We start from the raw sequence: 18,651 nt of genomic DNA, 5'->3' as shown, positions 1-18,651 counted from the left end.
GGGGCGTTTGGGAGGGGAAGGGGGTGTTTAATAGAATTTAGAGCGCTAGGAATGATGGATGCGATCATACCAGCACTAACGCACCGGATCCCATCAGAACTCCGAAGTTAAGCGTGCTTGGGCGAGAGTAGTACTAGGATGGGTGACCCCCTGGGAAGTCCTCGTGTTGCATCCCTCCTTTTTGTCGGAATTCGGCACGGTTTCGTCTACTCGACAACAAGTATTTTTTTGCGGACACGACATTCGGGGCCTAGACGCCGTTAGGACGTGCGATGGAGGCGCTAAGGACGGGCGTGACAGGCGGCAGGGTGCGTCGGTGCGTGGAGGGCAGGGCGCACGCCGGGGCGTTTGGGAGGGGAAGGGGGTGTTTAATAGAATTTAGAGCGCTAGGAATGATGGATGCGATCATACCAGCACTAACGCACCGGATCCCATCAGAACTCCGAAGTTAAGCGTGCTTGGGCGAGAGTAGTACTAGGATGGGTGACCCCCTGGGAAGTCCTCGTGTTGCATCCCTCCTTTTTGTCGGAATTCGGCACGGTTTCGTCTACTCGACAACAAGTATTTTTTTGCGGACACGACATTCGGGGCCTAGACGCCGTTAGGACGTGCGATGGAGGCGCTAAGGACGGGCGTGACAGGCGGCAGGGTGCGTCGGTGCGTGGAGGGCAGGGCGCACGCCGGGGCGTTTGGGAGGGGAAGGGGGTGTTTAATAGAATTTAGAGCGCTAGGAATGATGGATGCGATCATACCAGCACTAACGCACCGGATCCCATCAGAACTCCGAAGTTAAGCGTGCTTGGGCGAGAGTAGTACTAGGATGGGTGACCCCCTGGGAAGTCCTCGTGTTGCATCCCTCCTTTTTGTCGGAATTCGGCACGGTTTCGTCTACTCGACAACAAGTATTTTTTTGCGGACACGACATTCGGGGCCTAGACGCCGTTAGGACGTGCGATGGAGGCGCTTAGGACGGGCGTGACAGGCGGCAGGGTGCGTCGGTGCGTGGAGGGCAGGGCGCACGCCGGGGCGTTTGGGAGGGGAAGGGGGTGTTTAATAGAATTTAGAGCGCTAGGAATGATGGATGCGATCATACCAGCACTAACGCACCGGATCCCATCAGAACTCCGAAGTTAAGCGTGCTTGGGCGAGAGTAGTACTAGGATGGGTGACCCCCTGGGAAGTCCTCGTGTTGCATCCCTCCTTTTTGTCGGAATTCGGCACGGTTTCGTCTACTCGACAACAAGTATTTTTTTGCGGACACGACATTCGGGGCCTAGACGCCGTTAGGACGTGCGATGGAGGCGCTAAGGACGGGCGTGACAGGCGGCAGGGTGCGTCGGTGCGTGGAGGGCAGGGCGCACGCCGGGGCGTTTGGGAGGGGAAGGGGGTGTTTAATAGAATTTAGAGCGCTAGGAATGATGGATGCGATCATACCAGCACTAACGCACCGGATCCCATCAGAACTCCGAAGTTAAGCGTGCTTGGGCGAGAGTAGTACTAGGATGGGTGACCCCCTGGGAAGTCCTCGTGTTGCATCCCTCCTTTTTGTCGGAATTCGGCACGGTTTCGTCTACTCGACAACAAGTATTTTTTTGCGGACACGACATTCGGGGCCTAGACGCCGTTAGGACGTGCGATGGAGGCGCTAAGGACGGGCGTGACAGGCGGCAGGGTGCGTCGGTGCGTGGAGGGCAGGGCGCACGCCGGGGCGTTTGGGAGGGGAAGGGGGTGTTTAATAGAATTTAGAGCGCTAGGAATGATGGATGCGATCATACCAGCACTAACGCACCGGATCCCATCAGAACTCCGAAGTTAAGCGTGCTTGGGCGAGAGTAGTACTAGGATGGGTGACCCCCTGGGAAGTCCTCGTGTTGCATCCCTCCTTTTTGTCGGAATTCGGCACGGTTTCGTCTACTCTACAACAAGTATTTTTTTGCGGACACGACATTCGGGGCCTAGACGCCGTTAGGACGTGCGATGGAGGCGCTTAGGACGGGCGTGACAGGCGGCAGGGTGCGTCGGTGCGTGGAGGGCAGGGCGCACGCCGGGGCGTTTGGGAGGGGAAGGGGGTGTTTAATAGAATTTAGAGCGCTAGGAATGATGGATGCGATCATACCAGCACTAACGCACCGGATCCCATCAGAACTCCGAAGTTAAGCGTGCTTGGGCGAGAGTAGTACTAGGATGGGTGACCCCCTGGGAAGTCCTCGTGTTGCATCCCTCCTTTTTGTCGGAATTCGGCACGGTTTCGTCTACTCGACAACAAGTATTTTTTTGCGGACACGACATTCGGGGCCTAGACGCCGTTAGGACGTGCGATGGAGGCGCTAAGGACGGGCGTGACAGGCGGCAGGGTGCGTCGGTGCGTGGAGGGCAGGGCGCACGCCGGGGCGTTTGGGAGGGGAAGGGGGTGTTTAATAGAATTTAGAGCGCTAGGAATGATGGATGCGATCATACCAGCACTAACGCACCGGATCCCATCAGAACTCCGAAGTTAAGCGTGCTTGGGCGAGAGTAGTACTAGGATGGGTGACCCCCTGGGAAGTCCTCGTGTTGCATCCCTCCTTTTTGTCGGAATTCGGCACGGTTTCGTCTACTCGACAACAAGTATTTTTTTGCGGACACGACATTCGGGGCCTAGACGCCGTTAGGACGTGCGATGGAGGCGCTTAGGACGGGCGTGACAGGCGGCAGGGTGCGTCGGTGCGTGGAGGGCAGGGCGCACGCCGGGGCGTTTGGGAGGGGAAGGGGGTGTTTAATAGAATTTAGAGCGCTAGGAATGATGGATGCGATCATACCAGCACTAACGCACCGGATCCCATCAGAACTCCGAAGTTAAGCGTGCTTGGGCGAGAGTAGTACTAGGATGGGTGACCCCCTGGGAAGTCCTCGTGTTGCATCCCTCCTTTTTGTCGGAATTCGGCACGGTTTCGTCTACTCGACAACAAGTATTTTTTTGCGGACACGACATTCGGGGCCTAGACGCCGTTAGGACGTGCGATGGAGGCGCTTAGGATGGGCGTGACAGGCGGCAGGGTGCGTCGGTGCGTGGAGGGCAGGGCGCACGCCGGGGCGTTTGGGAGGGGAAGGGGGTGTTTAATAGAATTTAGAGCGCTAGGAATGATGGATGCGATCATACCAGCACTAACGCACCGGATCCCATCAGAACTCCGAAGTTAAGCGTGCTTGGGCGAGAGTAGTACTAGGATGGGTGACCCCCTGGGAAGTCCTCGTGTTGCATCCCTCCTTTTTGTCGGAATTCGGCACGGTTTCGTCTACTCGACAACAAGTATTTTTTTGCGGACACGACATTCGGGGCCTAGACGCCGTTAGGACGTGCGATGGAGGCGCTAAGGACGGGCGTGACAGGCGGCAGGGTGCGTCGGTGCGTGGAGGGCAGGGCGCACGCCGGGGCGTTTGGGAGGGGAAGGGGGTGTTTAATAGAATTTAGAGCGCTAGGAATGATGGATGCGATCATACCAGCACTAACGCACCGGATCCCATCAGAACTCCGAAGTTAAGCGTGCTTGGGCGAGAGTAGTACTAGGATGGGTGACCCCCTGGGAAGTCCTCGTGTTGCATCCCTCCTTTTTGTCGGAATTCGGCACGGTTTCGTCTACTCGACAACAAGTATTTTTTTGCGGACACGACATTCGGGGCCTAGACGCCGTTAGGACGTGCGATGGAGGCGCTAAGGACGGGCGTGACAGGCGGCAGGGTGCGTCGGTGCGTGGAGGGCAGGGCGCACGCCGGGGCGTTTGGGAGGGGAAGGGGGTGTTTAATAGAATTTAGAGCGCTAGGAATGATGGATGCGATCATACCAGCACTAACGCACCGGATCCCATCAGAACTCCGAAGTTAAGCGTGCTTGGGCGAGAGTAGTACTAGGATGGGTGACCCCCTGGGAAGTCCTCGTGTTGCATCCCTCCTTTTTGTCGGAATTCGGCACGGTTTCGTCTACTCGACAACAAGTATTTTTTTGCGGACACGACATTCGGGGCCTAGACGCCGTTAGGACGTGCGATGGAGGCGCTTAGGACGGGCGTGACAGGCGGCAGGGTGCGTCGGTGCGTGGAGGGCAGGGCGCACGCCGGGGCGTTTGGGAGGGGAAGGGGGTGTTTAATAGAATTTAGAGCGCTAGGAATGATGGATGCGATCATACCAGCACTAACGCACCGGATCCCATCAGAACTCCGAAGTTAAGCGTGCTTGGGCGAGAGTAGTACTAGGATGGGTGACCCCCTGGGAAGTCCTCGTGTTGCATCCCTCCTTTTTGTCGGAATTCGGCACGGTTTCGTCTACTCGACAACAAGTATTTTTTTGCGGACACGACATTCGGGGCCTAGACGCCGTTAGGACGTGCGATGGAGGCGCTAAGGACGGGCGTGACAGGCGGCAGGGTTCGTCGGTGCGTGGAGGGCAGGGCGCACGCCGGGGCGTTTGGGAGGGGAAGGGGGTGTTTAATAGAATTTAGAGCGCTAGGAATGATGGATGCGATCATACCAGCACTAACGCACCGGATCCCATCAGAACTCCGAAGTTAAGCGTGCTTGGGCGAGAGTAGTACTAGGATGGGTGACCCCCTGGGAAGTCCTCGTGTTGCATCCCTCCTTTTTGTCGGAATTCGGCACGGTTTCGTCTACTCGACAACAAGTATTTTTTTGCGGACACGACATTCGGGGCCTAGACGCCGTTAGGACGTGCGATGGAGGCGCTAAGGACGGGCGTGACAGGCGGCAGGGTGCGTCGGTGCGTGGAGGGCAGGGCGCACGCCGGGGCGTTTGGGAGGGGAAGGGGGTGTTTAATAGAATTTAGAGCGCTAGGAATGATGGATGCGATCATACCAGCACTAACGCACCGGATCCCATCAGAACTCCGAAGTTAAGCGTGCTTGGGCGAGAGTAGTACTAGGATGGGTGACCCCCTGGGAAGTCCTCGTGTTGCATCCCTCCTTTTTGTCGGAATTCGGCACGGTTTCGTCTACTCGACAACAAGTATTTTTTTGCGGACACGACATTCGGGGCCTAGACGCCGTTAGGACGTGCGATGGAGGCGCTTAGGACGGGCGTGACAGGCGGCTGGGTGCGTCGGTGCGTGGAGGGCAGGGCGCACGCCGGGGCGTTTGGGAGGGGAAGGGGGTGTTTAATAGAATTTAGAGCGCTAGGAATGATGGATGCGATCATACCAGCACTAACGCACCGGATCCCATCAGAACTCCGAAGTTAAGCGTGCTTGGGCGAGAGTAGTACTAGGATGGGTGACCCCCTGGGAAGTCCTCGTGTTGCATCCCTCCTTTTTGTCGGAATTCGGCACGGTTTCGTCTACTCGACAACAAGTATTTTTTTGCGGACACGACATTCGGGGCCTAGACGCCGTTAGGACGTGCGATGGAGGCGCTAAGGACGGGCGTGACAGGCGGCAGGGTGCGTCGGTGCGTGGAGGGCAGGGCGCACGCCGGGGCGTTTGGGAGGGGAAGGGGGTGTTTAATAGAATTTAGAGCGCTAGGAATGATGGATGCGATCATACCAGCACTAACGCACCGGATCCCATCAGAACTCCGAAGTTAAGCGTGCTTGGGCGAGAGTAGTACTAGGATGGGTGACCCCCGGGGAAGTCCTCGTGTTGCATCCCTCCTTTTTGTCGGAATTCGGCACGGTTTCGTCTACTCGACAACAAGTATTTTTTTGCGGACACGACATTCGGGGCCTAGACGCCGTTAGGACGTGCGATGGAGGCGCTAAGGACGGGCGTGACAGGCGGCAGGGTGCGTCGGTGCGTGGAGGGCAGGGCGCACGCCGGGGCGTTTGGGAGGGGAAGGGGGTGTTTAATAGAATTTAGAGCGCTAGGAATGATGGATGCGATCATACCAGCACTAACGCACCTGATCCCATCAGAACTCCGAAGTTAAGCGTGCTTGGGCGAGAGTAGTACTAGGATGGGTGACCCCCTGGGAAGTCCTCGTGTTGCATCCCTCCTTTTTGTCGGAATTCGGCACGGTTTCGTCTACTCGACAACAAGTATTTTTTTGCGGACACGACATTCGGGGCCTAGACGCCGTTAGGACGTGCGATGGAGGCGCTTAGGACGGGCGTGACAGGCGGCAGGGTGCGTCGGTGCGTGGAGGGCAGGGCGCACGCCGGGGCGTTTGGGAGGGGAAGGGGGTGTTTAATAGAATTTAGAGCGCTAGGAATGATGGATGCGATCATACCAGCACTAACGCACCGGATCCCATCAGAACTCCGAAGTTAAGCGTGCTTGGGCGAGAGTAGTACTAGGATGGGTGACCCCCTGGGAAGTCCTCGTGTTGCATCCCTCCTTTTTGTCGGAATTCGGCACGGTTTCGTCTACTCGACAACAAGTATTTTTTTGCGGACACGACATTCGGGGCCTAGACGCCGTTAGGACGTGCGATGGAGGCGCTAAGGACGGGCGTGACAGGCGGCAGGGTGCGTCGGTGCGTGGAGGGCAGGGCGCACGCCGGGGCGTTTGGGAGGGGAGGGGGGTGTTTAATAGAATTTAGAGCGCTAGGAATGATGGATGCGATCATACCAGCACTAACGCACCGGATCCCATCAGAACTCCGAAGTTAAGCGTGCTTGGGCGAGAGTAGTACTAGGATGGGTGACCCCCTGGGAAGTCCTCGTGTTGCATCCCTCCTTTTTGTCGGAATTCGGCACGGTTTCGTCTACTCGACAACAAGTATTTTTTTGCGGACACGACATTCGGGGCCTAGACGCCGTTAGGACGTGCGATGGAGGCGCTAAGGACGGGCGTGACAGGCGGCAGGGTGCGTCGGTGCGTGGAGGGCAGGGCGCACGCCGGGGCGTTTGGGAGGGGAAGGGGGTGTTTAATAGAATTTAGAGCGCTAGGAATGATGGATGCGATCATACCAGCACTAACGCACCGGATCCCATCAGAACTCCGAAGTTAAGCGTGCTTGGGCGAGAGTAGTACTAGGATGGGTGACCCCCTGGGAAGTCCTCGTGTTGCATCCCTCCTTTTTGTCGGAATTCGGCACGGTTTCGTCTACTCGACAACAAGTATTTTTTTGCGGACACGACATTCGGGGCCTAGACGCCGTTAGGACGTGCGATGGAGGCGCTTAGGACGGGCGTGACAGGCGGCAGGGTGCGTCGGTGCGTGGAGGGCAGGGCGCACGCCGGGGCGTTTGGGAGGGGAAGGGGGTGTTTAATAGAATTTAGAGCGCTAGGAATGATGGATGCGATCATACCAGCACTAACGCACCGGATCCCATCAGAACTCCGAAGTTAAGCGTGCTTGGGCGAGAGTAGTACTAGGATGGGTGACCCCCTGGGAAGTCCTCGTGTTGCATCCCTCCTTTTTGTCGGAATTCGGCACGGTTTCGTCTACTCGACAACAAGTATTTTTTTGCGGACACGACATTCGGGGCCTAGACGCCGTTAGGACGTGCGATGGAGGCGCTAAGGACGGGCGTGACAGGCGGCAGGGTGCGTCGGTGCGTGGAGGGCAGGGCGCACGCCGGGGCGTTTGGGAGGGGAAGGGGGTATTTAATAGAATTTAGAGCGCTAGGAATGATGGATGCGATCATACCAGCACTAACGCACCGGATCCCATCAGAACTCCGAAGTTAAGCGTGCTTGGGCGAGAGTAGTACTAGGATGGGTGACCCCCTGGGAAGTCCTCGTGTTGCATCCCTCCTTTTTGTCGGAATTCGGCACGGTTTCGTCTACTCGACAACAAGTATTTTTTTGCGGACACGACATTCGGGGCCTAGACGCCGTTAGGACGTGCGATGGAGGCGCTTAGGACGGGCGTGACAGGCGGCAGGGTGCGTCGGTGCGTGGAGGGCAGGGCGCACGCCGGGGCGTTTGGGAGGGGAAGGGGGTGTTTAATAGAATTTAGAGCGCTAGGAATGATGGATGCGATCATACCAGCACTAACGCACCGGATCCCATCAGAACTCCGAAGTTAAGCGTGCTTGGGCGAGAGTAGTACTAGGATGGGTGACCCCCTGGGAAGTCCTCGTGTTGCATCCCTCCTTTTTGTCGGAATTCGGCACGGTTTCGTCTACTCGACAACAAGTATTTTTTTGCGGACACGACATTCGGGGCCTAGACGCCGTTAGGACGTGCGATGGAGGCGCTTAGGACGGGCGTGACAGGCGGCAGGGTGCGTCGGTGCGTGGAGGGCAGGGCGCACGCCGGGGCGTTTGGGAGGGGAAGGGGGTGTTTAATAGAATTTAGAGCGCTAGGAATGATGGATGCGATCATACCAGCACTAACGCACCGGATCCCATCAGAACTCCGAAGTTAAGCGTGCTTGGGCGAGAGTAGTACTAGGATGGGTGACCCCCTGGGAAGTCCTCGTGTTGCATCCCTCCTTTTTGTCGGAATTCGGCACGGTTTCGTCTACTCGACAACAAGTATTTTTTTGCGGACACGACATTCGGGGCCTAGACGCCGTTAGGACGTGCGATGGAGGCGCTAAGGACGGGCGTGACAGGCGGCAGGGTGCGTCGGTGCGTGGAGGGCAGGGCGCACGCCGGGGCGTTTGGGAGGGGAAGGGGGTGTTTAATAGAATTTAGAGCGCTAGGAATGATGGATGCGATCATACCAGCACTAACGCACCGGATCCCATCAGAACTCCGAAGTTAAGCGTGCTTGGGCGAGAGTAGTACTAGGATGGGTGACCCCCTGGGAAGTCCTCGTGTTGCATCCCTCCTTTTTGTCGGAATTCGGCACGGTTTCGTCTACTCGACAACAAGTATTTTTTTGCGGACACGACATTCGGGGCCTAGACGCCGTTAGGACGTGCGATGGAGGCGCTAAGGACGGGCGTGACAGGCGGCAGGGTGCGTCGGTGCGTGGAGGGCTGGGCGCACGCCGGGGCGTTTGGGAGGGGAAGGGGGTGTTTAATAGAATTTAGAGCGCTAGGAATGATGGATGCGATCATACCAGCACTAACGCACCGGATCCCATCAGAACTCCGAAGTTAAGCGTGCTTGGGCGAGAGTAGTACTAGGATGGGTGACCCCCTGGGAAGTCCTCGTGTTGCATCCCTCCTTTTTGTCGGAATTCGGCACGGTTTCGTCTACTCGACAACAAGTATTTTTTTGCGGACACGACATTCGGGGCCTAGACGCCGTTAGGACGTGCGATGGAGGCGCTTAGGACGGGCGTGACAGGCGGCAGGGTGCGTCGGTGCGTGGAGGGCAGGGCGCACGCCGGGGCGTTTGGGAGGGGAAGGGGGTGTTTAATAGAATTTAGAGCGCTAGGAATGATGGATGCGATCATACCAGCACTAACGCACCGGATCCCATCAGAACTCCGAAGTTAAGCGTGCTTGGGCGAGAGTAGTACTAGGATGGGTGACCCCCTGGGAAGTCCTCGTGTTGCATCCCTCCATTTTGTCGGAATTCGGCACGGTTTCGTCTACTCGACAACAAGTATTTTTTTGCGGACACGACATTCGGGGCCTAGACGCCGTTAGGACGTGCGATGGAGGCGCTAAGGACGGGCGTGACAGGCGGCAGGGTGCGTCGGTGCGTGGAGGGCAGGGCGCACGCCGGGGCGTTTGGGAGGGGAAGGGGGTGTTTAATAGAATTTAGAGCGCTAGGAATGATGGATGCGATCATACCAGCACTAACGCACCGGATCCCATCAGAACTCCGAAGTTAAGCGTGCTTGGGCGAGAGTAGTACTAGGATGGGTGACCCCCTGGGAAGTCCTCGTGTTGCATCCCTCCTTTTTGTCGGAATTCGGCACGGTTTCGTCTACTCGACAACAAGTATTTTTTTGCGGACACGACATTCGGGGCCTAGACGCCGTTAGGACGTGCGATGGAGGCGCTTAGGACGGGCGTGACAGGCGGCAGGGTGCGTCGGTGCGTGGAGGGCAGGGCGCACGCCGGGGCGTTTGGGAGGGGAAGGGGGTGTTTAATAGAATTTAGAGCGCTAGGAATGATGGATGCGATCATACCAGCACTAACGCACCGGATCCCATCAGAACTCCGAAGTTAAGCGTGCTTGGGCGAGAGTAGTACTAGGATGGGTGACCCCCTGGGAAGTCCTCGTGTTGCATCCCTCCTTTTTGTCGGAATTCGGCACGGTTTCGTCTACTCGACAACAAGTATTTTTTTGCGGACACGACATTCGGGGCCTAGACGCCGTTAGGACGTGCGATGGAGGCGCTAAGGACGGGCGTGACAGGCGGCAGGGTGCGTCGGTGCGTGGAGGGCAGGGCGCACGCCGGGGCGTTTGGGAGGGGAAGGGGGTGTTTAATAGAATTTAGAGCGCTAGGAATGATGGATGCGATCATACCAGCACTAACGCACCGGATCCCATCAGAACTCCGAAGTTAAGCGTGCTTGGGCGAGAGTAGTACTAGGATGGGTGACCCCCTGGGAAGTCCTCGTGTTGCATCCCTCCTTTTTGTCGGAATTCGGCACGGTTTCGTCTACTCGACAACAAGTATTTTTTTGCGGACACGACATTCGGGGCCTAGACGCCGTTAGGACGTGCGATGGAGGCGCTTAGGACGGGCGTGACAGGCGGCAGGGTGCGTCGGTGCGTGGAGGGCAGGGCGCACGCCGGGGCGTTTGGGAGGGGAAGGGGGTGTTTAATAGAATTTAGAGCGCTAGGAATGATGGATGCGATCATACCAGCACTAACGCACCGGATCCCATCAGAACTCCGAAGTTAAGCGTGCTTGGGCGAGAGTAGTACTAGGATGGGTGACCCCCTGGGAAGTCCTCGTGTTGCATCCCTCCTTTTTGTCGGAATTCGGCACGGTTTCGTCTACTCGACAACAAGTATTTTTTTGCGGACACGACATTCGGGGCCTAGACGCCGTTAGGACGTGCGATGGAGGCGCTTAGGACGGGCGTGACAGGCGGCAGGGTGCGTCGGTGCGTGGAGGGCAGGGCGCACGCCGGGGCGTTTGGGAGGGGAAGGGGGTGTTTAATAGAATTTAGAGCGCTAGGAATGATGGATGCGATCATACCAGCACTAACGCACCGGATCCCATCAGAACTCCGAAGTTAAGCGTGCTTGGGCGAGAGTAGTACTAGGATGGGTGACCCCCTGGGAAGTCCTCGTGTTGCATCCCTCCTTTTTGTCGGAATTCGGCACGGTTTCGTCTACTCGACAACAAGTATTTTTTTGCGGACACGACATTCGGGGCCTAGACGCCGTTAGGACGTGCGATGGAGGCGCTAAGGACGGGCGTGACAGGCGGCAGGGTGCGTCGGTGCGTGGAGGGCAGGGCGCACGCCGGGGCGTTTGGGAGGGGAAGGGGGTGTTTAATAGAATTTAGAGCGCTAGGAATGATGGATGCGATCATACCAGCACTAACGCACCGGATCCCATCAGAACTCCGAAGTTAAGCGTGCTTGGGCGAGAGTAGTACTAGGATGGGTGACCCCCTGGGAAGTCCTCGTGTTGCATCCCTCCTTTTTGTCGGAATTCGGCACGGTTTCGTCTACTCGACAACAAGTATTTTTTTGCGGACACGACATTCGGGGCCTAGACGCCGTTAGGACGTGCGATGGAGGCGCTAAGGACGGGCGTGACAGGCGGCAGGGTGCGTCGGTGCGTGGAGGGCAGGGCGCACGCCGGGGCGTTTGGGAGGGGAAGGGGGTGTTTAATAGAATTTAGAGCGCTAGGAATGATGGATGCGATCATACCAGCACTAACGCACCGGATCCCATCAGAACTCCGAAGTTAAGCGTGCTTGGGCGAGAGTAGTACTAGGATGGGTGACCCCCTGGGAAGTCCTCGTGTTGCATCCCTCCTTTTTGTCGGAATTCGGCACGGTTTCGTCTACTCGACAACAAGTATTTTTTTGCGGACACGACATTCGGGGCCTAGACGCCGTTAGGACGTGCGATGGAGGCGCTTAGGACGGGCGTGACAGGCGGCAGGGTGCGTCGGTGCGTGGAGGGCAGGGCGCACGCCGGGGCGTTTGGGAGGGGAAGGGGGTGTTTAATAGAATTTAGAGCGCTAGGAATGATGGATGCGATCATACCAGCACTAACGCACCGGATCCCATCAGAACTCCGAAGTTAAGCGTGCTTGGGCGAGAGTAGTACTAGGATGGGTGACCCCCTGGGAAGTCCTCGTGTTGCATCCCTCCTTTTTGTCGGAATTCGGCACGGTTTCGTCTACTCGACAACAAGTATTTTTTTGCGGACACGACATTCGGGGCCTAGACGCCGTTAGGACGTGCGATGGAGGCGCTAAGGACGGGCGTGACAGGCGGCAGGGTGCGTCGGTGCGTGGAGGGCAGGGCGCACGCCGGGGCGTTTGGGAGGGGAAGGGGGTGTTTAATAGAATTTAGAGCGCTAGGAATGATGGATGCGATCATACCAGCACTAACGCACCGTATCCCATCAGAACTCCGAAGTTAAGCGTGCTTGGGCGAGAGTAGTACTAGGATGGGTGACCCCCTGGGAAGTCCTCGTGTTGCATCCCTCCTTTTTGTCGGAATTCGGCACGGTTTCGTCTACTCGACAACAAGTATTTTTTTGCGGACACGACATTCGGGGCCTAGACGCCGTTAGGACGTGCGATGGAGGCGCTAAGGACGGGCGTGACAGGCGGCAGGGTGCGTCGGTGCGTGGAGGGCAGGGCGCACGCCGGGGCGTTTGGGAGGGGAAGGGGGTGTTTAATAGAATTTAGAGCGCTAGGAATGATGGATGCGATCATACCAGCACTAACGCACCGGATCCCATCAGAACTCCGAAGTTAAGCGTGCTTGGGCGAGAGTAGTACTAGGATGGGTGACCCCCTGGGAAGTCCTCGTGTTGCATCCCTCCTTTTTGTCGGAATTCGGCACGGTTTCGTCTACTCGACAACAAGTATTTTTTTGCGGACACGACATTCGGGGCCTAGACGCCGTTAGGACGTGCGATGGAGGCGCTAAGGACGGGCGTGACAGGCGGCAGGGTGCGTCGGTGCGTGGAGGGCAGGGCGCACGCCGGGGCGTTTGGGAGGGGAAGGGGGTGTTTAATAGAATTTAGAGCGCTAGGAATGATGGATGCGATCATACCAGCACTAACGCACCGGATCCCATCAGAACTCCGAAGTTAAGCGTGCTTGGGCGAGAGTAGTACTAGGATGGGTGACCCCCTGGGAAGTCCTCGTGTTGCATCCCTCCTTTTTGTCGGAATTCGGCACGGTTTCGTCTACTCGACAACAAGTATTTTTTTGCGGACACGACATTCGGGGCCTAGACGCCGTTAGGACGTGCGATGGAGGCGCTTAGGACGGGCGTGACAGGCGGCAGGGTGCGTCGGTGCGTGGAGGGCAGGGCGCACGCCGGGGCGTTTGGGAGGGGAAGGGGGTGTTTAATAGAATTTAGAGCGCTAGGAATGATGGATGCGATCATACCAGCACTAACGCACCGGATCCCATCAGAACTCCGAAGTTAAGCGTGCTTGGGCGAGAGTAGTACTAGGATGGGTGACCCCCTGGGAAGTCCTCGTGTTGCATCCCTCCTTTTTGTCGGAATTCGGCACGGTTTCGTCTACTCGACAACAAGTATTTTTTTGCGGACACGACATTCGGGGCCTAGACGCCGTTAGGACGTGCGATGGAGGCGCTAAGGACGGGCGTGACAGGCGGCAGGGTGCGTCGGTGCGTGGAGGGCAGGGCGCACGCCGGGGCGTTTGGGAGGGGAAGGGGGTGTTTAATAGAATTTAGAGCGCTAGGAATGATGGATGCGATCATACCAGCACTAACGCACCGGATCCCATCAGAACTCCGAAGTTAAGCGTGCTTGGGCGAGAGTAGTACTAGGATGGGTGACCCCCTGGGAAGTCCTCGTGTTGCATCCCTCCTTTTTGTCGGAATTCGGCACGGTTTCGTCTACTCGACAACAAGTATTTTTTTGCGGACACGACATTCGGGGCCTAGACGCCGTTAGGACGTGCGATGGAGGCGCTAAGGACGGGCGTGACAGGCGGCAGGGTGCGTCGGTGCGTGGAGGGCAGGGCGCACGCCGGGGCGTTTGGGAGGGGAAGGGGGTGTTTAATAGAATTTAGAGCGCTAGGAATGATGGATGCGATCATACCAGCACTAACGCACCGGATCCCATCAGAACTCCGAAGTTAAGCGTGCTTGGGCGAGAGTAGTACTAGGATGGGTGACCCCCTGGGAAGTCCTCGTGTTGCATCCCTCCTTTTTGTCGGAATTCGGCACGGTTTCGTCTACTCGACAACAAGTATTTTTTTGCGGACACGACATTCGGGGCCTAGACGCCGTTAGGACGTGCGATGGAGGCGCTTAGGACGGGCGTGACAGGCGGCAGGGTGCGTCGGTCCGTGGAGGGCAGGGCGCACGCCGGGGCGTTTGGGAGGGGAAGGGGGTGTTTAATAGAATTTAGAGCGCTAGGAATGATGGATGCGATCATACCAGCACTAACGCACCGGATCCCATCAGAACTCCGAAGTTAAGCGTGCTTGGGCGAGAGTAGTACTAGGATGGGTGACCCCCTGGGAAGTCCTCGTGTTGCATCCCTCCTTTTTGTCGGAATTCGGCACGGTTTCGTCTACTCGACAACAAGTATTTTTTTGCGGACACGACATTCGGGGCCTAGACGCCGTTAGGACGTGCGATGGAGGCGCTAAGGACGGGCGTGACAGGCGGCAGGGTGCGTCGGTGCGTGGAGGGCAGGGCGCACGCCGGGGCGTTTGGGAGGGGAAGGGGGGTGTTTAATAGAATTTAGAGCGCTAGGAATGATGGATGCGATCATACCAGCACTAACGCACCGGATCCCATCAGAACTCCGAAGTTAAGCGTGCTTGGGCGAGAGTAGTACTAGGATGGGTGACCCCCTGGGAAGTCCTCGTGTTGCATCCCTCCTTTTTGTCGGAATTCGGCACGGTTTCGTCTACTCGACAACAAGTATTTTTTTGCGGACACGACATTCGGGGCCTAGACGCCGTTAGGACGTGCGATGGAGGCGCTAAGGACGGGCGTGACAGGCGGCAGGGTGCGTCGGTGCGTGGAGGGCAGGGCGCACGCCGGGGCGTTTGGGAGGGGAAGGGGGTGTTTAATAGAATTTAGAGCGCTAGGAATGATGGATGCGATCATACCAGCACTAACGCACCGGATCCCATCAGAACTCCGAAGTTAAGCGTGCTTGGGCGAGAGTAGTACTAGGATGGGTGACCCCCTGGGAAGTCCTCGTGTTGCATCCCTCCTTTTTGTCGGAATTCGGCACGGTTTCGTCTACTCGACAACAAGTATTTTTTTGCGGACACGACATTCGGGGCCTAGACGCCGTTAGGACGTGCGATGGAGGCGCTTAGGACGGGCGTGACAGGCGGCAGGGTGCGTCGGTGCGTGGAGGGCAGGGCGCACGCCGGGGCGTTTGGGAGGGGAAGGGGGGTGTTTAATAGAATTTAGAGCGCTAGGAATGATGGATGCGATCATACCAGCACTAACGCACCGGATCCCATCAGAACTCCGAAGTTAAGCGTGCTTGGGCGAGAGTAGTACTAGGATGGGTGACCCCCTGGGAAGTCCTCGTGTTGCATCCCTCCTTTTTGTCGGAATTCGGCACGGTTTCGTCTACTCGACAACAAGTATTTTTTTGCGGACACGACATTCGGGGCCTAGACGCCGTTAGGACGTGCGATGGAGGCGCTAAGGACGGGGCGTGACAGGCGGCAGGGTGCGTCGGTGCGTGGAGGGCAGGGCGCACGCCGGGGCGTTTGGGAGGGGAAGGGGGTGTTTAATAGAATTTAGAGCGCTAGGAATGATGGATGCGATCATACCAGCACTAACGCACCGGATCCCATCAGAACTCCGAAGTTAAGCGTGCTTGGGCGAGAGTAGTACTAGGATGGGTGACCCCCTGGGAAGTCCTCGTGTTGCATCCCTCCTTTTTGTCGGAATTCGGCACGGTTTCGTCTACTCGACAACAAGTATTTTTTTGCGGACACGACATTCGGGGCCTAGACGCCGTTAGGACGTGCGATGGAGGCGCTAAGGACGGGCGTGACAGGCGGCAGGGTGCGTCGGTGCGTGGAGGGCAGGGCGCACGCCGGGGCGTTTGGGAGGGGAAGGGGGGTGTTTAATAGAATTTAGAGCGCTAGGAATGATGGATGCGATCATACCAGCACTAACGCACCGGATCCCATCAGAACTCCGAAGTTAAGCGTGCTTGGGCGAGAGTAGTACTAGGATGGGTGACCCCCTGGGAAGTCCTCGTGTTGCATCCCTCCTTTTTGTCGGAATTCGGCACGGTTTCGTCTACTCGACAACAAGTATTTTTTTGCGGACACGACATTCGGGGCCTAGACGCCGTTAGGACGTGCGATGGAGGCGCTTAGGACGGGCGTGACAGGCGGCAGGGTGCGTCGGTGCGTGGAGGGCAGGGCGCACGCCGGGGCGTTTGGGAGGGGAAGGGGGTGTTTAATAGAATTTAGAGCGCTAGGAATGATGGATGCGATCATACCAGCACTAACGCACCGGATCCCATCAGAACTCCGAAGTTAAGCGTGCTTGGGCGAGAGTAGTACTAGGATGGGTGACCCCCTGGGAAGTCCTCGTGTTGCATCCCTCCTTTTTGTCGGAATTCGGCACGGTTTCGTCTACTCGACAACAAGTATTTTTTTGCGGACACGACATTCGGGGCCTAGACGCCGTTAGGACGTGCGATGGAGGCGCTAAGGACGGGCGTGACAGGCGGCAGGGTGCGTCGGTGCGTGGAGGGCAGGGCGCACGCCGGGGCGTTTGGGAGGGGAAGGGGGTGTTTAATAGAATTTAGAGCGCTAGGAATGATGGATGCGATCATACCAGCACTAACGCACCGGATCCCATCAGAACTCCGAAGTTAAGCGTGCTTGGGCGAGAGTAGTACTAGGATGGGTGACCCCCTGGGAAGTCCTCGTGTTGCATCCCTCCTTTTTGTCGGAATTCGGCACGGTTTCGTCTACTCGACAACAAGTATTTTTTTGCGGACACGACATTCGGGGCCTAGACGCCGTTAGGACGTGCGATGGAGGCGCTAAGGACGGGCGTGACAGGCGGCAGGGTGCGTCGGTGCGTGGAGGGCAGGGCGCACGCCGGGGCGTTTGGGAGGGGAAGGGGGTGTTTAATAGAATTTAGAGCGCTAGGAATGATGGATGCGATCATACCAGCACTAACGCACCGGATCCCATCAGAACTCCGAAGTTAAGCGTGCTTGGGCGAGAGTTAGTACTAGGATGGGTGACCCCCTGGGAAGTCCTCGTGTTGCATCCCTCCTTTTTGTCGGAATTCGGCACGGTTTCGTCTACTCGACAACAAGTATTTTTTTGCGGACACGACATTCGGGGCCTAGACGCCGTTAGGACGTGCGATGGAGGCGCTTAGGACGGGGCGTGACAGGCGGCAGGGTGCGTCGGTGCGTGGAGGGCAGGGCGCACGCCGGGGCGTTTGGGAGGGGAAGGGGGGTGTTTAATAGAATTTAGAGCGCTAGGAATGATGGATGCGATCATACCAGCACTAACGCACCGGATCCCATCAGAACTCCGAAGTTAAGCGTGCTTGGGCGAGAGTAGTACTAGGATGGGTGACCCCCTGGGAAGTCCTCGTGTTGCATCCCTCCTTTTTGTCGGAATTCGGCACGGTTTCGTCTACTCGACAACAAGTATTTTTTTGCGGACACGACATTCGGGGCCTAGACGCCGTTAGGACGTGCGATGGAGGCGCTAAGGACGGGCGTGACAGGCGGCAGGGTGCGTCGGTGCGTGGAGGGCAGGGCGCACGCCGGGGCGTTTGGGAGGGGAAGGGGGTGTTTAATAGAATTTAGAGCGCTAGGAATGATGGATGCGATCATACCAGCACTAACGCACCGGATCCCATCAGAACTCCGAAGTTAAGCGTGCTTGGGCGGAGAGTAGTACTAGGATGGGTGACCCCCTGGGAAGTCCTCGTGTTGCATCCCTCCTTTTTGTCGGAATTCGGCACGGTTTCGTCTACTCGACAACAAGTATTTTTTTGCGGACACGACATTCGGGGCCTAGACGCCGTTAGGACGTGCGATGGAGGCGCTTAGGACGGGCGTGACAGGCGGCAGGGTGCGTCGGTGCGTGGAGGGCAGGGCGCACGCCGGGGCGTTTGGGAGGGGAAGGGGGGTGTTTAATAGAATTTAGAGCGCTAGGAATGATGGATGCGATCATACCAGCACTAACGCACCGGGATCCCATCAGAACTCCGAAGTTAAGCGTGCTTGGGCGAGAGTAGTACTAGGATGGGTGACCCCCTGGGAAGTCCTCGTGTTGCATCCCTCCTTTTTGTCGGAATTCGGCACGGTTTCGTCTACTCGACAACAAGTATTTTTTTGCGGACACGACATTCGGGGCCTAGACGCCGTTAGGACGTGCGATGGAGGCGCTTAGGACGGGCGTGACAGGCGGCAGGGTGCGTCGGTGCGTGGAGGGCAGGGCGCACGCCGGGGCGTTTGGGAGGGGAAGGGGGTGTTTAATAGAATTTAGAGCGCTAGGAATGATGGATGCGATCATACCAGCACTAACGCACCGGATCCCATCAGAACTCCGAAGTTAAGCGTGCTTGGGCGAGAGTAGTACTAGGATGGGTGACCCCCTGGGAAGTCCTCGTGTTGCATCCCTCCTTTTTGTCGGAATTCGGCACGGTTTCGTCTACTCGACAACAAGTATTTT

The 18,651-nt window shown here is 57.4% G+C and overlaps 55 non-coding genes across 55 annotated transcripts; all 55 read left to right on the top strand.

Annotated features, from left to right (window-relative positions):
* The first annotated feature begins 56 nt into the window (after positions 1-56).
* Positions 57-175, top strand: LOC129898302 (5S ribosomal RNA). The gene has a single exon (XR_008769213.1). It is a non-coding gene; the product is annotated as a 5S ribosomal RNA (ribosomal RNA).
* A 222-nt stretch (positions 176-397) lies between these two features.
* On the top strand, positions 398-516 carry LOC129898301 (5S ribosomal RNA). The gene has a single exon (XR_008769212.1). It is a non-coding gene; the product is annotated as a 5S ribosomal RNA (ribosomal RNA).
* Positions 517-738: 222 nt separating this feature from the next.
* On the top strand, positions 739-857 carry LOC129898300 (5S ribosomal RNA). The gene has a single exon (XR_008769210.1). It is a non-coding gene; the product is annotated as a 5S ribosomal RNA (ribosomal RNA).
* A 222-nt stretch (positions 858-1,079) lies between these two features.
* Positions 1,080-1,198, top strand: LOC129898299 (5S ribosomal RNA). The gene has a single exon (XR_008769209.1). It is a non-coding gene; the product is annotated as a 5S ribosomal RNA (ribosomal RNA).
* Positions 1,199-1,420: 222 nt separating this feature from the next.
* On the top strand, positions 1,421-1,539 carry LOC129898297 (5S ribosomal RNA). The gene has a single exon (XR_008769207.1). It is a non-coding gene; the product is annotated as a 5S ribosomal RNA (ribosomal RNA).
* Positions 1,540-1,761: 222 nt separating this feature from the next.
* LOC129898296 (5S ribosomal RNA) lies at positions 1,762-1,880 on the top strand. Its single transcript, XR_008769206.1, has one exon. It is a non-coding gene; the product is annotated as a 5S ribosomal RNA (ribosomal RNA).
* A 222-nt stretch (positions 1,881-2,102) lies between these two features.
* On the top strand, positions 2,103-2,221 carry LOC129898294 (5S ribosomal RNA). Its single transcript, XR_008769205.1, has one exon. It is a non-coding gene; the product is annotated as a 5S ribosomal RNA (ribosomal RNA).
* Positions 2,222-2,443: 222 nt separating this feature from the next.
* LOC129898293 (5S ribosomal RNA) lies at positions 2,444-2,562 on the top strand. Its single transcript, XR_008769204.1, has one exon. It is a non-coding gene; the product is annotated as a 5S ribosomal RNA (ribosomal RNA).
* Positions 2,563-2,784: 222 nt separating this feature from the next.
* Positions 2,785-2,903, top strand: LOC129898292 (5S ribosomal RNA). The gene has a single exon (XR_008769203.1). It is a non-coding gene; the product is annotated as a 5S ribosomal RNA (ribosomal RNA).
* A 222-nt stretch (positions 2,904-3,125) lies between these two features.
* Positions 3,126-3,244, top strand: LOC129898291 (5S ribosomal RNA). Its single transcript, XR_008769202.1, has one exon. It is a non-coding gene; the product is annotated as a 5S ribosomal RNA (ribosomal RNA).
* Positions 3,245-3,466: 222 nt separating this feature from the next.
* Positions 3,467-3,585, top strand: LOC129898290 (5S ribosomal RNA). The gene has a single exon (XR_008769201.1). It is a non-coding gene; the product is annotated as a 5S ribosomal RNA (ribosomal RNA).
* A 222-nt stretch (positions 3,586-3,807) lies between these two features.
* On the top strand, positions 3,808-3,926 carry LOC129898289 (5S ribosomal RNA). The gene has a single exon (XR_008769200.1). It is a non-coding gene; the product is annotated as a 5S ribosomal RNA (ribosomal RNA).
* Positions 3,927-4,148: 222 nt separating this feature from the next.
* LOC129898288 (5S ribosomal RNA) lies at positions 4,149-4,267 on the top strand. Its single transcript, XR_008769199.1, has one exon. It is a non-coding gene; the product is annotated as a 5S ribosomal RNA (ribosomal RNA).
* Positions 4,268-4,489: 222 nt separating this feature from the next.
* Positions 4,490-4,608, top strand: LOC129898287 (5S ribosomal RNA). The gene has a single exon (XR_008769198.1). It is a non-coding gene; the product is annotated as a 5S ribosomal RNA (ribosomal RNA).
* Positions 4,609-4,830: 222 nt separating this feature from the next.
* On the top strand, positions 4,831-4,949 carry LOC129898285 (5S ribosomal RNA). Its single transcript, XR_008769196.1, has one exon. It is a non-coding gene; the product is annotated as a 5S ribosomal RNA (ribosomal RNA).
* Positions 4,950-5,171: 222 nt separating this feature from the next.
* LOC129898284 (5S ribosomal RNA) lies at positions 5,172-5,290 on the top strand. Its single transcript, XR_008769195.1, has one exon. It is a non-coding gene; the product is annotated as a 5S ribosomal RNA (ribosomal RNA).
* Positions 5,291-5,512: 222 nt separating this feature from the next.
* LOC129897458 (5S ribosomal RNA) lies at positions 5,513-5,631 on the top strand. Its single transcript, XR_008768548.1, has one exon. It is a non-coding gene; the product is annotated as a 5S ribosomal RNA (ribosomal RNA).
* Positions 5,632-5,853: 222 nt separating this feature from the next.
* LOC129897543 (5S ribosomal RNA) lies at positions 5,854-5,972 on the top strand. Its single transcript, XR_008768628.1, has one exon. It is a non-coding gene; the product is annotated as a 5S ribosomal RNA (ribosomal RNA).
* A 222-nt stretch (positions 5,973-6,194) lies between these two features.
* Positions 6,195-6,313, top strand: LOC129898283 (5S ribosomal RNA). Its single transcript, XR_008769194.1, has one exon. It is a non-coding gene; the product is annotated as a 5S ribosomal RNA (ribosomal RNA).
* A 222-nt stretch (positions 6,314-6,535) lies between these two features.
* On the top strand, positions 6,536-6,654 carry LOC129898282 (5S ribosomal RNA). The gene has a single exon (XR_008769193.1). It is a non-coding gene; the product is annotated as a 5S ribosomal RNA (ribosomal RNA).
* Positions 6,655-6,876: 222 nt separating this feature from the next.
* Positions 6,877-6,995, top strand: LOC129898281 (5S ribosomal RNA). The gene has a single exon (XR_008769192.1). It is a non-coding gene; the product is annotated as a 5S ribosomal RNA (ribosomal RNA).
* A 222-nt stretch (positions 6,996-7,217) lies between these two features.
* On the top strand, positions 7,218-7,336 carry LOC129898280 (5S ribosomal RNA). Its single transcript, XR_008769191.1, has one exon. It is a non-coding gene; the product is annotated as a 5S ribosomal RNA (ribosomal RNA).
* A 222-nt stretch (positions 7,337-7,558) lies between these two features.
* LOC129898279 (5S ribosomal RNA) lies at positions 7,559-7,677 on the top strand. Its single transcript, XR_008769189.1, has one exon. It is a non-coding gene; the product is annotated as a 5S ribosomal RNA (ribosomal RNA).
* Positions 7,678-7,899: 222 nt separating this feature from the next.
* Positions 7,900-8,018, top strand: LOC129898278 (5S ribosomal RNA). Its single transcript, XR_008769188.1, has one exon. It is a non-coding gene; the product is annotated as a 5S ribosomal RNA (ribosomal RNA).
* A 222-nt stretch (positions 8,019-8,240) lies between these two features.
* On the top strand, positions 8,241-8,359 carry LOC129898277 (5S ribosomal RNA). The gene has a single exon (XR_008769187.1). It is a non-coding gene; the product is annotated as a 5S ribosomal RNA (ribosomal RNA).
* A 222-nt stretch (positions 8,360-8,581) lies between these two features.
* On the top strand, positions 8,582-8,700 carry LOC129898276 (5S ribosomal RNA). The gene has a single exon (XR_008769186.1). It is a non-coding gene; the product is annotated as a 5S ribosomal RNA (ribosomal RNA).
* A 222-nt stretch (positions 8,701-8,922) lies between these two features.
* LOC129898274 (5S ribosomal RNA) lies at positions 8,923-9,041 on the top strand. Its single transcript, XR_008769184.1, has one exon. It is a non-coding gene; the product is annotated as a 5S ribosomal RNA (ribosomal RNA).
* Positions 9,042-9,263: 222 nt separating this feature from the next.
* Positions 9,264-9,382, top strand: LOC129898273 (5S ribosomal RNA). The gene has a single exon (XR_008769183.1). It is a non-coding gene; the product is annotated as a 5S ribosomal RNA (ribosomal RNA).
* A 222-nt stretch (positions 9,383-9,604) lies between these two features.
* LOC129898272 (5S ribosomal RNA) lies at positions 9,605-9,723 on the top strand. The gene has a single exon (XR_008769182.1). It is a non-coding gene; the product is annotated as a 5S ribosomal RNA (ribosomal RNA).
* A 222-nt stretch (positions 9,724-9,945) lies between these two features.
* On the top strand, positions 9,946-10,064 carry LOC129898271 (5S ribosomal RNA). Its single transcript, XR_008769181.1, has one exon. It is a non-coding gene; the product is annotated as a 5S ribosomal RNA (ribosomal RNA).
* Positions 10,065-10,286: 222 nt separating this feature from the next.
* On the top strand, positions 10,287-10,405 carry LOC129898270 (5S ribosomal RNA). The gene has a single exon (XR_008769180.1). It is a non-coding gene; the product is annotated as a 5S ribosomal RNA (ribosomal RNA).
* Positions 10,406-10,627: 222 nt separating this feature from the next.
* Positions 10,628-10,746, top strand: LOC129898268 (5S ribosomal RNA). Its single transcript, XR_008769179.1, has one exon. It is a non-coding gene; the product is annotated as a 5S ribosomal RNA (ribosomal RNA).
* A 222-nt stretch (positions 10,747-10,968) lies between these two features.
* On the top strand, positions 10,969-11,087 carry LOC129898267 (5S ribosomal RNA). Its single transcript, XR_008769178.1, has one exon. It is a non-coding gene; the product is annotated as a 5S ribosomal RNA (ribosomal RNA).
* A 222-nt stretch (positions 11,088-11,309) lies between these two features.
* On the top strand, positions 11,310-11,428 carry LOC129898266 (5S ribosomal RNA). Its single transcript, XR_008769177.1, has one exon. It is a non-coding gene; the product is annotated as a 5S ribosomal RNA (ribosomal RNA).
* Positions 11,429-11,650: 222 nt separating this feature from the next.
* LOC129898265 (5S ribosomal RNA) lies at positions 11,651-11,769 on the top strand. Its single transcript, XR_008769176.1, has one exon. It is a non-coding gene; the product is annotated as a 5S ribosomal RNA (ribosomal RNA).
* Positions 11,770-11,991: 222 nt separating this feature from the next.
* LOC129898264 (5S ribosomal RNA) lies at positions 11,992-12,110 on the top strand. Its single transcript, XR_008769175.1, has one exon. It is a non-coding gene; the product is annotated as a 5S ribosomal RNA (ribosomal RNA).
* Positions 12,111-12,332: 222 nt separating this feature from the next.
* On the top strand, positions 12,333-12,451 carry LOC129897628 (5S ribosomal RNA). Its single transcript, XR_008768707.1, has one exon. It is a non-coding gene; the product is annotated as a 5S ribosomal RNA (ribosomal RNA).
* Positions 12,452-12,673: 222 nt separating this feature from the next.
* Positions 12,674-12,792, top strand: LOC129898262 (5S ribosomal RNA). Its single transcript, XR_008769172.1, has one exon. It is a non-coding gene; the product is annotated as a 5S ribosomal RNA (ribosomal RNA).
* A 222-nt stretch (positions 12,793-13,014) lies between these two features.
* LOC129898261 (5S ribosomal RNA) lies at positions 13,015-13,133 on the top strand. Its single transcript, XR_008769171.1, has one exon. It is a non-coding gene; the product is annotated as a 5S ribosomal RNA (ribosomal RNA).
* A 222-nt stretch (positions 13,134-13,355) lies between these two features.
* Positions 13,356-13,474, top strand: LOC129898260 (5S ribosomal RNA). Its single transcript, XR_008769170.1, has one exon. It is a non-coding gene; the product is annotated as a 5S ribosomal RNA (ribosomal RNA).
* A 222-nt stretch (positions 13,475-13,696) lies between these two features.
* On the top strand, positions 13,697-13,815 carry LOC129898259 (5S ribosomal RNA). The gene has a single exon (XR_008769169.1). It is a non-coding gene; the product is annotated as a 5S ribosomal RNA (ribosomal RNA).
* Positions 13,816-14,037: 222 nt separating this feature from the next.
* On the top strand, positions 14,038-14,156 carry LOC129898258 (5S ribosomal RNA). Its single transcript, XR_008769168.1, has one exon. It is a non-coding gene; the product is annotated as a 5S ribosomal RNA (ribosomal RNA).
* A 222-nt stretch (positions 14,157-14,378) lies between these two features.
* On the top strand, positions 14,379-14,497 carry LOC129898257 (5S ribosomal RNA). Its single transcript, XR_008769167.1, has one exon. It is a non-coding gene; the product is annotated as a 5S ribosomal RNA (ribosomal RNA).
* A 223-nt stretch (positions 14,498-14,720) lies between these two features.
* LOC129898256 (5S ribosomal RNA) lies at positions 14,721-14,839 on the top strand. The gene has a single exon (XR_008769166.1). It is a non-coding gene; the product is annotated as a 5S ribosomal RNA (ribosomal RNA).
* A 222-nt stretch (positions 14,840-15,061) lies between these two features.
* LOC129898255 (5S ribosomal RNA) lies at positions 15,062-15,180 on the top strand. Its single transcript, XR_008769165.1, has one exon. It is a non-coding gene; the product is annotated as a 5S ribosomal RNA (ribosomal RNA).
* Positions 15,181-15,403: 223 nt separating this feature from the next.
* LOC129898254 (5S ribosomal RNA) lies at positions 15,404-15,522 on the top strand. Its single transcript, XR_008769164.1, has one exon. It is a non-coding gene; the product is annotated as a 5S ribosomal RNA (ribosomal RNA).
* A 223-nt stretch (positions 15,523-15,745) lies between these two features.
* LOC129898253 (5S ribosomal RNA) lies at positions 15,746-15,864 on the top strand. The gene has a single exon (XR_008769163.1). It is a non-coding gene; the product is annotated as a 5S ribosomal RNA (ribosomal RNA).
* Positions 15,865-16,087: 223 nt separating this feature from the next.
* On the top strand, positions 16,088-16,206 carry LOC129898251 (5S ribosomal RNA). The gene has a single exon (XR_008769161.1). It is a non-coding gene; the product is annotated as a 5S ribosomal RNA (ribosomal RNA).
* Positions 16,207-16,428: 222 nt separating this feature from the next.
* On the top strand, positions 16,429-16,547 carry LOC129898250 (5S ribosomal RNA). Its single transcript, XR_008769160.1, has one exon. It is a non-coding gene; the product is annotated as a 5S ribosomal RNA (ribosomal RNA).
* A 222-nt stretch (positions 16,548-16,769) lies between these two features.
* Positions 16,770-16,888, top strand: LOC129898249 (5S ribosomal RNA). The gene has a single exon (XR_008769159.1). It is a non-coding gene; the product is annotated as a 5S ribosomal RNA (ribosomal RNA).
* Positions 16,889-17,110: 222 nt separating this feature from the next.
* LOC129897614 (5S ribosomal RNA) lies at positions 17,111-17,230 on the top strand. Its single transcript, XR_008768694.1, has one exon. It is a non-coding gene; the product is annotated as a 5S ribosomal RNA (ribosomal RNA).
* A 224-nt stretch (positions 17,231-17,454) lies between these two features.
* Positions 17,455-17,573, top strand: LOC129898248 (5S ribosomal RNA). The gene has a single exon (XR_008769157.1). It is a non-coding gene; the product is annotated as a 5S ribosomal RNA (ribosomal RNA).
* Positions 17,574-17,795: 222 nt separating this feature from the next.
* LOC129897632 (5S ribosomal RNA) lies at positions 17,796-17,915 on the top strand. Its single transcript, XR_008768711.1, has one exon. It is a non-coding gene; the product is annotated as a 5S ribosomal RNA (ribosomal RNA).
* A 223-nt stretch (positions 17,916-18,138) lies between these two features.
* Positions 18,139-18,258, top strand: LOC129897612 (5S ribosomal RNA). The gene has a single exon (XR_008768692.1). It is a non-coding gene; the product is annotated as a 5S ribosomal RNA (ribosomal RNA).
* A 222-nt stretch (positions 18,259-18,480) lies between these two features.
* On the top strand, positions 18,481-18,599 carry LOC129898247 (5S ribosomal RNA). Its single transcript, XR_008769156.1, has one exon. It is a non-coding gene; the product is annotated as a 5S ribosomal RNA (ribosomal RNA).
* The last annotated feature ends 52 nt before the right edge of the window (positions 18,600-18,651 follow it).

The sequence above is a fragment of the Solanum dulcamara genome, chromosome 7, assembly GCF_947179165.1.
Source record: "Solanum dulcamara chromosome 7, daSolDulc1.2, whole genome shotgun sequence".
Taxonomy (NCBI): Eukaryota; Viridiplantae; Streptophyta; class Magnoliopsida; order Solanales; family Solanaceae; genus Solanum; species Solanum dulcamara.
The sequence above is the reverse complement of the archived record's forward strand: the minus strand, read 5'-3'. Positions and strand labels throughout refer to the sequence as shown.